Raw genomic sequence first — 13,084 nt, forward strand, 5'->3', positions numbered from 1 at the left:
AACTTTGCAGATCAAAATCAGTTTCAGAAACACCCAGCATTTTAAGATTGGTATCTCCTTTATGGTGTCGAGAGCCATGACATTAGTTGTAAAGTGTTGCTACCTTATCTTCAGTGATGTATCAGACAACGTGCTGGATCCTTTCCACATTACACCATTAAAATCAGTTCATAGAAAACTGATTTACGTATGTTCATGATGCTCCTGTATGATTCACAGGCTCAAGAAAGCAGTGGAGTTAAAACAGGATCAAGGCAATATATTGCAGTATGTTTTTCTTTCTTCTACCACGTGGAGGGAGTTCTTATTCTGCTATCGCTTTACAAGGTCAGTTACAGTTTAACATGGTGATATATCTATAAAGACACATCTGCATTCCTGAAAAGCTAAGTGTTCTCAATGTTGATAACACTGTGTCAGGTCACTCAGGCATTGATTGTTACTTTCAAAAGCACAAAGTTAGAATGATTTCTTTAATTTTGAGATGGAATTCAGAATTTTATATTACTTGTACAACTCAAAACTGTTGGTCAGAAATAATAAAAAATGGATTGGGATTTTCAACATCTTTTAATTATTATCAATAACTTTAAGGTTATGAGATGCAAAATTCTGGGAGGCAATTTTCATCTTGTCACATGCATTGGGTTGTTGGGGGCGAGGGGCATTTAATAGGGTGACAAATCCATTCAGTCAATGATACAAGTCTGAGTTTAGATCAGTTGTCATATCTGGACTTCAGATGAAGAGCAAGGCCAGTATTATCTCAATGCATCTTTTAGACAGATTTCTAATCAATGTTCAAAGTTCAAAGTAAGATTTATTATCAAAGTATTATATGTCACCACACACAACCTTGAGATTCTTTTTCTGCGGGCATACTTAGCAAATCTATAGGACAACAACTGTAAACATGATCTGTACACTGTAGGCATCAGGAACTGTAAGTTGTAAACAAACTGTGCAAATGCAGATAATAAATAAATAGCAATAAATAATGAGAATGAAATCACAAGATAAACAAGTCCTTAAATGAGTGCAGTTATCCCCTTTTGTTCGAATGCCTGATGATTGGGGTGTAGTAACAGTTCTTGAACCTGGTGGTGAGAGTCCTGAGGCTCTTCTACCTTCTACCTGATGGCAGCAGTGAGAAAAGATCATGGCCTGGGTGGTGAGGGTCTTTGATGATGGATGCTGCTTTCCTATAGCAACATTTCCTGTACATGTGCTCAATGGTTGGGAGGGCTTTACCCGTGATGTACTGGGCCGAACTCATTATCTTTTGTAGGATTTTCCATACAAAAGAGAGAAAAAGAAACAACAGGTCTCTTGTTGTATTGCAGCCAGAAAGCACACTTCCCACCACACATCTATAGAGGTTTGCCAAAGTTTTTGATGACATGCTGAATCTCCGTGGACTTCTGAGGAAGTAGGGGCGCTGTTGTGCTTTCTTCACAATTATATTTATATAATGGGACCAGGACAAGTTCTCTGAGATATTGACACACAAGAATTGCAAGTTATGACCCTCTCCACCTCTGATCCTCTGATGATTACTGACACATGGACCTTTGGTTTCCCTCTCCTGAAGTCTACTATCAGTTCCTTGGTCTTATTGACATTGAGTGAGAGGTTGTTGTTATTACACCACTCAGCCAAATTTTCAATCTCCCTCCTGTATGTTGATTCACCACCTTTGATACAGCCCACAACAGTGGAGTCTACAGCAAACTTGTGTATGGTTTTGGAGCTGTACTTAGCCACACAGTCTGAGGTGTAAAGTGAGAAGAGCAGGGGGCTAAGGACACACCACTGCGATGCTTTTCTACTGATGGAGATTGCAGAGGAGATGTATTTACCAATCCAAACTGACTGGGGCCTGCAAGTGAGGAAATCCAGGATCCAATTGCACAAGCGGTTATTGATGCCCAGGTGTTGGAGTTTACTGATTAGTTTAGAGAATCAGAAAGCAAGAGAGAAAAATAACAACAGATCTCTTGCTGTTTAAATCCCCAAGTCATTTAAAGAGCAGTGCATCCTTCATGGATGGTCCAAGTAAAGACATTACTGGTGCAGATTATTCAACACACCAGATATTTTAATGATATACAAAGAAATTTTTGTGAAGTAAGTTGAGAAGGGAATGAAGATATTTTATCCCTCTGTTGAATGTGTTGTTACTCCCTTACCGGGCTCGTATGCAGACTTGACTCGATAGCTACCTCTGCTAACAGCCATGTGACTTAGTGGTGAGGAGGCCAGCTTTCACAAACAATATACATCTAGGGTCGGTACAAATCAGGGTTCAAACAAACGGGAAAGTTGGGATGTTCTGACTAACGGAACCCCGATTGAACCACGGCTGTGTAAATAGTGCCCATACACAATTATCAGTCAGCAAGAAATAACAGATCATACACTGCATAAAATTATAAAGAAAGTATATTCACTAATTTTAGCTTTATCAAACAGTTATTAAGAGAAAGAAAAGGAAGAAAAAAAAGGGCCCATTACAGTTAAACAAGTCTATATGTACCCATGACCATTGGAGCTCGTATCTTCCAAAATCTGGGTAGAACCATTACTCACAGCTCTGAATTCTCATCACCAATCACCAGTAGAGCTTCCCATCTTGGACTCCTTCATCTCGTAAAGCACTCCTTGAAATTGTATCTTTCCATTGGATCGAATCCTTCAGCCATCTCTCCAGATCTTCTCTTCTCCACATCTCTTGCCAAAAGACTATGAACCCCACCGCTGTCTGTCACAAATCTCTCTCTGCCCAGCTCTTTCTAGAACCTTCTCCCAATTCCACTATCCTGGTTGGCTGACACAACATTCCTAAGTTGACCATCATAGCCCCTTATCTTTAGCCGAAGCCAAAACATTCTACCAGCAGGATGCACTGCTTTTCCAGAAAGCTACTAAATGAAGTACTATCTTAACCAAAGCATTACATTCTACCCCCTCCAAAAATAGTCATGTCCTCATGACTTTGAAACTTATCAAATTTTTATTAATAACAGTATTCAACTGAACTTCATGATTTTAGGACCCCCAATCCATTTATTAATGGCAGCAACATATCACACTATTGGGACAGACACAACAATCTGTTCTCCAGTGTGTTATATGTCAGGCTATCTAGAGTTTCCTGACTCTCTGAGACCCTCTTATCTCACCTTCAGCTTCTTCAGCCCCAGGCCCTCCTTTGGACTGTTCTTGTTTACTTGGGGATGCCTCCCCCTGTCCATTACTCATGCCTTCTGGCAACTCAGATTTCCCTGTTGCCTGACTGAGCTCAGCTTCAACCCCAATGACATTGAAGCCAGCTTTCCCTCACTGTCTAGCATCACGTCTGCCTCTCCAATGCTAGTCCTCCCTGCTACATCTGAGTCAGTGTTGGGAGATCCAGGAATCTTGTCATCAATTCTTGGGGAGTTTGCATAAGGTAATGTATATGACATCCCCATTTCCTCATCCTCTGAGCCCGTAGAGCATTCAGTGGCTGGGTTGTTCCAGGTCTATCTGCTGATTGTTTTACTGTTCTCCTCCTTCTGTGCAGAATTCTCCTACCAGGTGTAGGTTCCATGTCAGGCTCTAGGTCAACGCTTACCTCCTGCCTTAGCTGTAAAAGGTGATTCTGGTGGAGAATTTTGACAGGGCCATTCCCATCTTCTGGCTTCACCCAGAAAACTGGCACATTTGGCATCCAGCTCTCCACTATGTAAGGTGTAGACACCCAGCGGCCAGCCAACTGATGCTTCCCTGGTAACCCTGAATTTCTTATTGAAACTCTGTCTTCAGGCATCAGTTGAGAGAACCTAATCTTTTGATCATATTTCCTCTTGTTTCCTTGATTTTGCTTAGTAGCTGAAACAGCTGCTAGCTCATAAGCTTTAACAGTTCTTTCCTCATGTCAGACACATACTTGAGAAATGTCTTCTGTGGCAAGTCTTCACTGCCAGCTCCAAACCAGAGATCTACAGGCAATCTCACTTCACTCCTGAACATCAACTAGTATGGCAAGTATCTGGTAGATTCATTCAATGTACAGTTGTAGCAGTGGACCGAATGCCCAAATAGGCTGACTCCATTTGTTCTTTTTGCTGATATCCAGGGTTCCAAGCATGCCTAACAATGTCCAATTGAACCATTCAGGCAAGAGCTCACCATGAGTGTGATAGGGCATGGTCCTAGACTTCTCAACTCCAAGTATGCTCAGTAAATCGTGTATGAACAGACTATCAAAACCCCTTCCCTCATCACTGTGTATTCTTCTTGGGAGGCCATAATGAACAAAATACTTCTCCCATAACCCTTTGACAACTGTTGATGCTCTCTGATCCTTGGTGGGGCAGGCTTGAGAATATCTGGTGTAGTGATCAGTGATGACCAAGACATTTGGAGTGTTGCTGGAATCAGGCTCTATGAGAGGAAATCCATACAGACTAAATCAAATGGCCCTACGCTCTGTAAGTGAGATAATGGAGCAACTCCCATTGGCAGCCTCCTCCTCCGAGTACATCAGATGCACAACTTACAGTACTCCTCAGCCTCAGGCTTCATTCGAGGTTAATAGAACCAATCTTGGACCAATCCGAAGGACTTGTCAAACCTCAAATGATCTGAATCATCATGAAGTGACTGTAGCACAATTCTCTGATGCTTCTCAGGCAGAACCAACTGCAAACACTGAGGCCTGTCTAGAGGGGTTGTGACCCTATAGAAAACTTGGTTTGTCAACTCAGGTTTCTCCCATTCTCTCATCAGTAGGGTGTTTCATTTTTTCAGTTTGGGCCATATCCCCTTTGCCAACAGATGACCAAATGGCCCCTATACATGAGTCGTCTCGCAGGGCAACTGCCATTTCCACAGGACTCAAGGCAGGAAAAGGCTTCGTATCCAGACTAGCCAAGTTGCTATATACATGTGGAATCACATAACCAGAAGCTCCCAAATGATCCACAGCTCTTTTATGCCATAGACTTGATTCTGATCTTCCCACTGTGGAAAACTGGGAGTTTGCTTTAACACCAGGGGCAGGAACACCGTCTTACTCACTGTCCATTTCCAACAACTCATGTGAATGTCAGGACAGTGCATTCACAGCAATGTTCTGGCTCCCCGGCCAATACTTCAGGCTGAATTCATAAGCAGACAACGCCGTCAACCTGCGATGACCTGTGGCATCCAACTCCACTGTGGTCAGGATATAAATCAATGGGTTGTTGTCAGTCCTCACCACGAACTTGGCAACTTATAGATAGTCATTTAACTTAACCACCAAGGCCAATTTCAATGACAGAAACTCCAACCTGTGCATAGGGTAGTTTCACTCGGACGGTGACAGACTCCAGCTGACAAAAGCGACCGGTCTCAACCCTGTGCTCTGATCCTGATATGGACACTAGACACTAGAATACTACAGCAGAGTATAGGCCCTTCGGCCCTCGATGTTGTGCCACCCATATATTCCTTAAAAAAAATACTAAACCCACATTACCCTGTAACCCTCTATTTTCCTTCCATCCATGTGCCTGTCCAAGAGGCTCTTAAATACCCCTGATGTTTTAGCTTCCACCACCATCCCTGGCAAGTCATTCCAGGCACCCACAACCCTCTGTGTAAAAAATCTACCTGTGATGTCTCCCCTAAACTTCCCTCCCTTAACTTTGTACATATGCCCTCTGGTGTTTGCTATTCGTGCCCTGGGAAACAGGTATTGGCTATCCACCCTATCTATGCTTCTCATAATCTTGTACACCTCTATCAAGTCCCCTCTCATCTTTCTATGCTCCAAAGAGAAAAGTCCCAGCTCAGCTAACCTTGCCTCATAAGACTTGTTTTCCAATCCAGTCAACTTCCTGGTAAATCTCCTCTGCACCCTCTCCATAGCTTCCACATCCTTCCTATAATGAGGTGACCAGAACTGAACACAATACTCTAAGTGTGGTCTCACCAGAGATTTGTAAAGTTGCAACATGACCTCTCTACTCTTTCACTCAATCCCTCTATTAATGAAGCCTAGCATCCCATAGGCCTTCTTAACTATCCTATCAACCTGTGCAGTGACCTTGAGGGATGTATGGATTTGAACCCCAAGATTCCTCTGTTCATCCACACTCTTAAGTAACTGACCATTAACCCTGTACTCAGCCTTCTGGTTTGTCTTTCCAAAATGCATCACCTCACACTTACCGGATTGAACTCCATCTGCCACTTTTCTGCCCAACTCGGCATCCTGTCTATATCCTCTTGTAACCCTCGACAACCTACAACTCCATCCACAACTCCTCCAGTCTTCGTGTCGTCCACAAATTTACTCACCCATCCTTCTGCCTCTTCATTCAGGTCACTTATAAAAATCACAAAGAGCAGGTGTCCCAGGACAGATCCTTGTGGCACTCTACTAGTCACCGACCTCCAGGCAGAATACTTTCCTTCCACTACTATCCTCTGCTTTCTTCCTGTAAGCCAATTTTTTTATCCAAACAGCTAAGGTTCCACTGATCCCATGCCTCATGACTATCTGGATGAGTCTCTCGTGGGGGACCTTGTCAAGTGCCTTGCTAAAATCCACGTAGACTACATCTACTGCCCTACCCCCATCAATTTCTTTTGTTACCTCTTCAAAAAACGCAATTAGGCTTGTGAGGCATGATCTTCCATTCACAAAGCCACGTTGACTATTCTTGAGTAGACTGCACTTCTCCAAATGCTCGTAGATCCTACCCATAAGAATCCTTTCCAATAGTTTGCAGACCACTGACGTGAGACTCACCGGTCTGTAGTTCCCAGGAGTCTCCCTATTACCTTTTTTAAACAAGGGAACTACATTTGCCATTCTCCAATCCTCTGGCACCTCCCCTGCAGCAAAGAGGATTCAAAGATCATAGCTACTGCTCCAGCAGTCTCTTCTCTCATTTCTCACAGCAACCTGGGGTATATCACATCCAGCCCTGGGGGCTTATCAATCTTGATGTTTTTAAGAAGATCCAACACTTCTTCTTCCTTAATCTCCACATTGTCCAGCACACAGGCCTGTTCTATTTCGACCTCACTCTGATCAAGGTCCTTTTCACTTGTGAATACTGTAACAAAGTATTCATTTAGGAGCTCCCCAATCTCCTCCGCCTCCAGGCACATGTTGCCTTCTTTATCCTTTAGCGGCCCCACCTTCATTCTTGTCATCCTTCTGTTCTTCACAAATGCATAGAATGCCTTGGGGTTCTCCTTAACCCTACATGCCAAGGCCTTCTCATGCCCCCTTCGAGCTCTCCTAAGTCCTTTCTTAAGCTCCTTCCTGGCTACCCTATATTTCTCATGAGCCCCTCTTGCTTCCTGCTTCTTATATCTAACATGCTTCTTTCTTCCTCTTGACAAGTTGCCTCACGTGTTTCGTCAGCCACGGTTCCCTTTTCCTACCATTTTTTCCTTGTCTCAGTGGGACAAACCTATCCCGAACCCAGCACAAGTGGTCCCTAAACTTCCTCCACATTACTTCTGTGCTTTCACCCTTGAACATCTGTTTCCAATTTACTCTCATTAGTTCCTGCCTCATCCCTTCGTAGTTAGCCCTTCCCCAGTTAAGCACTTTCTCATTTTGTCTGTTTTTATCCTTTTCCACAGTTATGCTGAAGCTAAGGGAATTGTGGTCACTCTCACCAAAATGCTCCCCCGCCAAGAGGTCTGCCACCTGACCAGGTTCATTACCCAGAACTAGATCCAGTATGGCCTCTCCTCTCATCGGCCAGTCCACATACTGTGTCAGGAATCCTTCTTGAACACACCTGACAAATTCAGCCCCATCTATCCCCCTTGCAGTCAGGAGGTGCCAGTCAATATGAGGGAAGTTGAAATCACCCATAGCTAAAACCCTGTATTTCCTGCACAATTCTAAAATCTGCCTGCTTTTCTGCTCCTCGGTGTCCCGAGGGCTATTTGGGGGCCTATAGACTACTCCCAGCACAGTGATTGATCCCTTCCTATTTCACCACCTGGACACCACCCAGCCAACATCGGTGTGCACTACATACAACAACTGGGGGGTTTCAAAGACCAACACAGGTGTTTTAGTCAGCAGCTCATTAAGCAGCTGAAAGTCCTCTTCACATTTTGCATCCCATCTTTCCCTGAAAGGCCTTGAAGGCCTGAAATAAACTTTGCCCTCTTCTGTTTTCATTCTTCTCCCTTTCTTCCCTAAGGGAGGGTTACCACGCAGAAGCTGATTCAGAAGGTGGCTTATTTTGGAGTAGTCTTTTGCAAATCGCTGGTAGTACTTTCAGAATCCAAGGAATGAGTGTAGGGTGCTCACATTCCTGAGGTTTGGCCATATGGTCACCACCTCTAACTTGGACAGATCTATAGCTACTCCATTCTGTGAGACTATGTGCCCAATGTAGTTGTCTGGGATCTTACAGAACTGGCACTTAACCAGTGACAGTATTAAGCCTTCAGCTTTCGGGCAGTCCAGCACCTTCAGTAGCCTCATCTCATGTTCCTCCAGGGTGAACCTGAACACTATGAGATCATCCAACTACACCAATACCTCAAGCAAGTTCATGTCCCTAACAGTCTTCTCCATGACACATTGGAAAGTAGCTGGGGCTCCTGATATGCCCTGGGCATTCTTTCAAACTGAAAGAATCCAAGTGAACATATAAATGTCCACTTCTCTTTATCAGTTTCACTCATAGGTATCTGATAATACCCACTCCTTAGGTCCAACACACTAAACCATTTTGCTCCACTCAGGCAGGCCAGAGCATCCTCGATCTCTGGAACAGTATATTGGTTGTGGACTGTAAGTCAGTGTCCGATAGTCAACACACATTTGTACCTTCCCACTCTTTCTCACCACCACTATGGGTGATGCATAAGGACTCCTTGACTCAGTGATAATTCCAGCTTTCTTTAGTTTCAGCAGATGCTGCAAACACCTTCCACCTCTGCTGGTGCTAACTGTCAAGAACTTTCTCTGTAAGGAATGTCCTCTGTCATCTTGGAGCAATGCACATCATACTCCTCAATTGAAAAGACATCTTTGAACTTCAGCATCTTCTCTGATAATCTCCTTTTCCATCCCTCGGGTACTGGGGGGTCACCAAAGTTGAATGACTTTGCTGTTAACTCTCCTGGAGACTGTCTCTCTCCTAGTTTTCTCACCAGAAATTACAGTCACCAGGAAAAGTTATGCCATCGGCATCCCATGTCTGAGGGTGACCTCTCTCTCCAAGGTGTTCCTCACAATCACTGTCATTCTACTTATGTGTACAGTCGAAGGTTTCTGCAGTTCAGGTCTCACCAACACCCCCGCAAGTAAGTGTGACTCTTCTTCGTGATCCTCCAGAACATCCACCAGGAGGGCCTCGGCATCAGGCATTCTGGGGAATGTGGGGTTTCCTGTCACTCTAGCTATTTCCCCAGGATATAACATGATGGGTTTGGACTGGGTGTACCACACAGTTCCTCGTTTACGCTAATCAACCTGCTTCAGATGAACTTGCACCTTCTCAAAAACAGCTCTGAATACCAGATGAATGGACAAGGTTTACAAAAAAATTCTCTCTATACGCTCCCACGAGCCTTCTCATAATAGGAGTATACGTTTCTACAATAATGGAAGCTTCGCCTTTTTCAACCAGATCTGGACAGACCAACACTAATGTATCAGGGATCTCAGCTATTCCAACATCTGCTTCCGAAAACTCCAGCTTCAACAACAAATGACCATCATATGGATAATCATCAGTACTAATGCCCCAGATTTCTAGTGCACTGACTGGTGTCAATGGTAAATGCATCAAATACTGGTTGTGACAGGATCTGTGGAATGGAGTAACCTGAGAAGCTGTGTTAAACTGTTTAAGGAATAGGGGGGTTGCACTTTACTGTTCACCTTGATACATTGATTGAAATTTGTTTGCTCTGAGTTGCCGAATCGTTCCCTTACTGGGTCTCTCTGAAGTTTCTTGACTTCCTTTTCTGTTTAAGCAACTATTGGGTTACTTTCCGAAGGCTTTCCTGTCCTTTACACTCCCGCTTGGGACGTCCATCCTCACCACAGTCGTAAGAGAAAATACTGGTTGCTTCCCTCGTTAAGAGAACCCTGTCAGCAGCAGTACTCTGCTTAGTGGATCTGGTTTCCTGGCGGACTTGTCACAAGCAGTGGTAGCACTAGCCGATATCAACCGAAATAGCTCAGCTTGCAAGTTTTTCACTACATCCTGCTGAAAAACCTCACTTGTGTGGCATCAGGGGTCGCTTCAGCAACAGAGGCTATGATTGAGGATTTTGTCCTGCTGATGGAGGCCTTCCACTCCTCCATATTTTCCTCGTCTCTTACTTCTCCGATCAGCTCAAGGTACGGGACGTGTCTTGTGAGTCATTCGAATGCTTAAATCAATCACGTCGTGTGACAACACACTCTTCACAACTTGTTCCATCCTTAATTGATTTACCTCAGCCAATTGAATAGCTGCTTTAGATTAGATTAGATTATGAGGACACACAGTCCTCGTTTATAGTCATTTAGAAATGCATGCATTAAAAATGATACAATGTTCCTCCAGTATGGTATCACAGAAACACAAGACAGACCAAGACTAAAACTGACAAAAACCACGTAATTATTGCATATAGTTACAACAATGCAGAGCAATACCGTAATCTGATAAGAGCAGACCATGGGCACGGTAAAAAAAAAGTCTCAAAGTCCCGAGAGCCCCAACATCTCACACAGACGGTAGAAGGAAGAAAAACTCTCCCTGCCATGAGCTTCCAGTGCCGCAAACTTGCTGATGCAGCACCCAGGAAGCACCCGACCACAGTCCAACTCTGAGTCCGTCCGAAAACTTTGAGCCTCCGACCAGCTCTCTGACATTGAGCACTGAGCACCATCTCGGCCGAGCGCTTCGACCCCACCCCAGCCGCCGAGCAGCAAGCAAAGTCGAGGATTCGGGGCCTTCCCCTCCGGAGATTTAGGATCATATAATAGCGGCAGCAGCGAAACAGGCATTTCAGAAGTTTCACCAGATGTTCCTCTGTGCTCTCACGTCTGCCCCCATCAAATCAGAATTGTGCACGGTATCCTACTTGACAGATAAAAGATATCATCAGCGGAGAGGCTGCGCACGCCTCTTTATGACACAAACAATGCAGCTGTGTCTCTAACCTGCAAATGTAGGCAGAAAGTTTTTCCCCTTTCTTCTGTAATGTGTGCCTGAACCTCATTATACGATCCACTGGGCTGTCTGTTCTGCAAAAATATTTTCTAATGCTTGCATGTAGCCCACGGACTTGACCAATGGGTTTTCTGCTTTTAGAGACCTCACCACCTCAACAGCCTGACCTTTTAGACTCTCTACCAGTTGCTGTTTTTTCATATTATCTGAGCACTGTCACTCATCCAGTAACTGAGAAGTCTGCTCTGCCCAAGTCTCATATTCTTCCTCCCTGTCAGGGGTAGGCTTGACTCCAGTGAACAGTTTCAACCTACGATAACTTAGGCACTCCACTGTACATTTTCCCATTTATCAACCAGTGATGTAATTGCTGAAACCATCTCAGAATTTCCATCACCTGCTGAAAGACCCTTTAGACTGTTCACGTCGGACAACTCCTTCCCCTCACTTCGCAGAAGTATGAACAACTTGTCTTTCAAGTTTTCACACTCAGCTACATTCAATTCATCTTTAACATCATCACCCTCAGCTACATGCCCCACTTCCCTAAAGATATGGTCTTCGCCCATAGCCTTGCCTCTCCAGGTGCCCCAGTCGCACCAGGTACCACAGCTTCTGTTATGTCATGGCTAGTCTGGGCTAATACGACAACCTTACTCGCTGATTGATCATGTCACCATTCAACCAGCGTAACTTTCCCCAGTACTTTTACAGAACTCAGAACTCTTATTAGCAGTTCATCAGGGCTTAGGATTTCAACCCTGCTCAGAACGCAAGCATTATTTGTGGATAGTTGCTTTGAATCACACCAAACTTTAATCCTTGTAGTGTCCATAATAAAGTACCTTAATCACATTCCTCGACATTAGCTTAAACACAGAAACCACTTAATCACTCTAGAACATCAGTTAAACCAAAATCCCTGGACAATGGCCCCCACAATTGTAACCCCCTCAGCAGGCTTGTATGCAAAACTTGGCTTGAGAGCTACCTGAGTTAAGAGTCATGTGACTCAGTGGTGAGGGGGCTGCCTTTCACAAACAATATACATCTAGGGTCGCTATGATCTGGGGTTCAAGCAAACAGGAAAGTTGAAATGTTTGGATTAACAGAACCTTGATTGAACAGAGGCTGTGTAAACAGTGCCCATACACATTTATTGGTTGGCAAGAAGTAACTGATTGTACACCTCATAAAATTATAAAGTAAGTATATTTTCAGCTTTATCAAACAGTTATTAAGTGAAAAAAAAATAAAAAAGGGCCCATTACGGCTAAACCAGTCTAAGTGTGCTCAAGACTGTTGGAGCTCATATCTCCCAAAAGCAGGGTATAACCATTACGCACGGCTCTGAGTTTTCCATCTTGGTCTCCTTTGTCCTGTAAAGCATTCCTTGCAATTGTGCTTTCCCATTGGATCAAATCCTATGGCTGTCTCTCCCAATCTTTTCCTCTCCGCATCTCATGCCAACAGACCATAAATTGCACCACTGTCCATCACAAACCTTTCTCCACCCATCTCTCTCCAAAACCTTCTCCCATTTCCACCATCTTGATTGGCTGACATAACATTCCTAAGATGAACATCATAGCCCCTTATCTTTGTCAAAACCAAAACATTCTACAAGCAGGACACATTGCCTTTACAGAAAGCAACTAAATGTAATACCCCACAGCATAGCAGTAGAAATCTTAACTAGGGTATTTAAGTGTGATGCTCAGAGAACTGGTCACGAGTACATGAGTAAGTATGTCAATAATAAAATTGTAATTCCTAGAACTGAATGGAACACAGGAAATAAATAAAAAAAACTTTTCCAGGATCACTGCCCTAGGCTTTTGCTTTATGATTCTTTTATTCCCTAAAGTCCTACAGTCATCAATCCTTTTTATTACCAT

The sequence above is a fragment of the Mobula hypostoma genome, chromosome 15, assembly GCF_963921235.1.
Source record: "Mobula hypostoma chromosome 15, sMobHyp1.1, whole genome shotgun sequence".
Lineage (NCBI taxonomy): Eukaryota > Metazoa > Chordata > Chondrichthyes > Myliobatiformes > Myliobatidae > Mobula > Mobula hypostoma.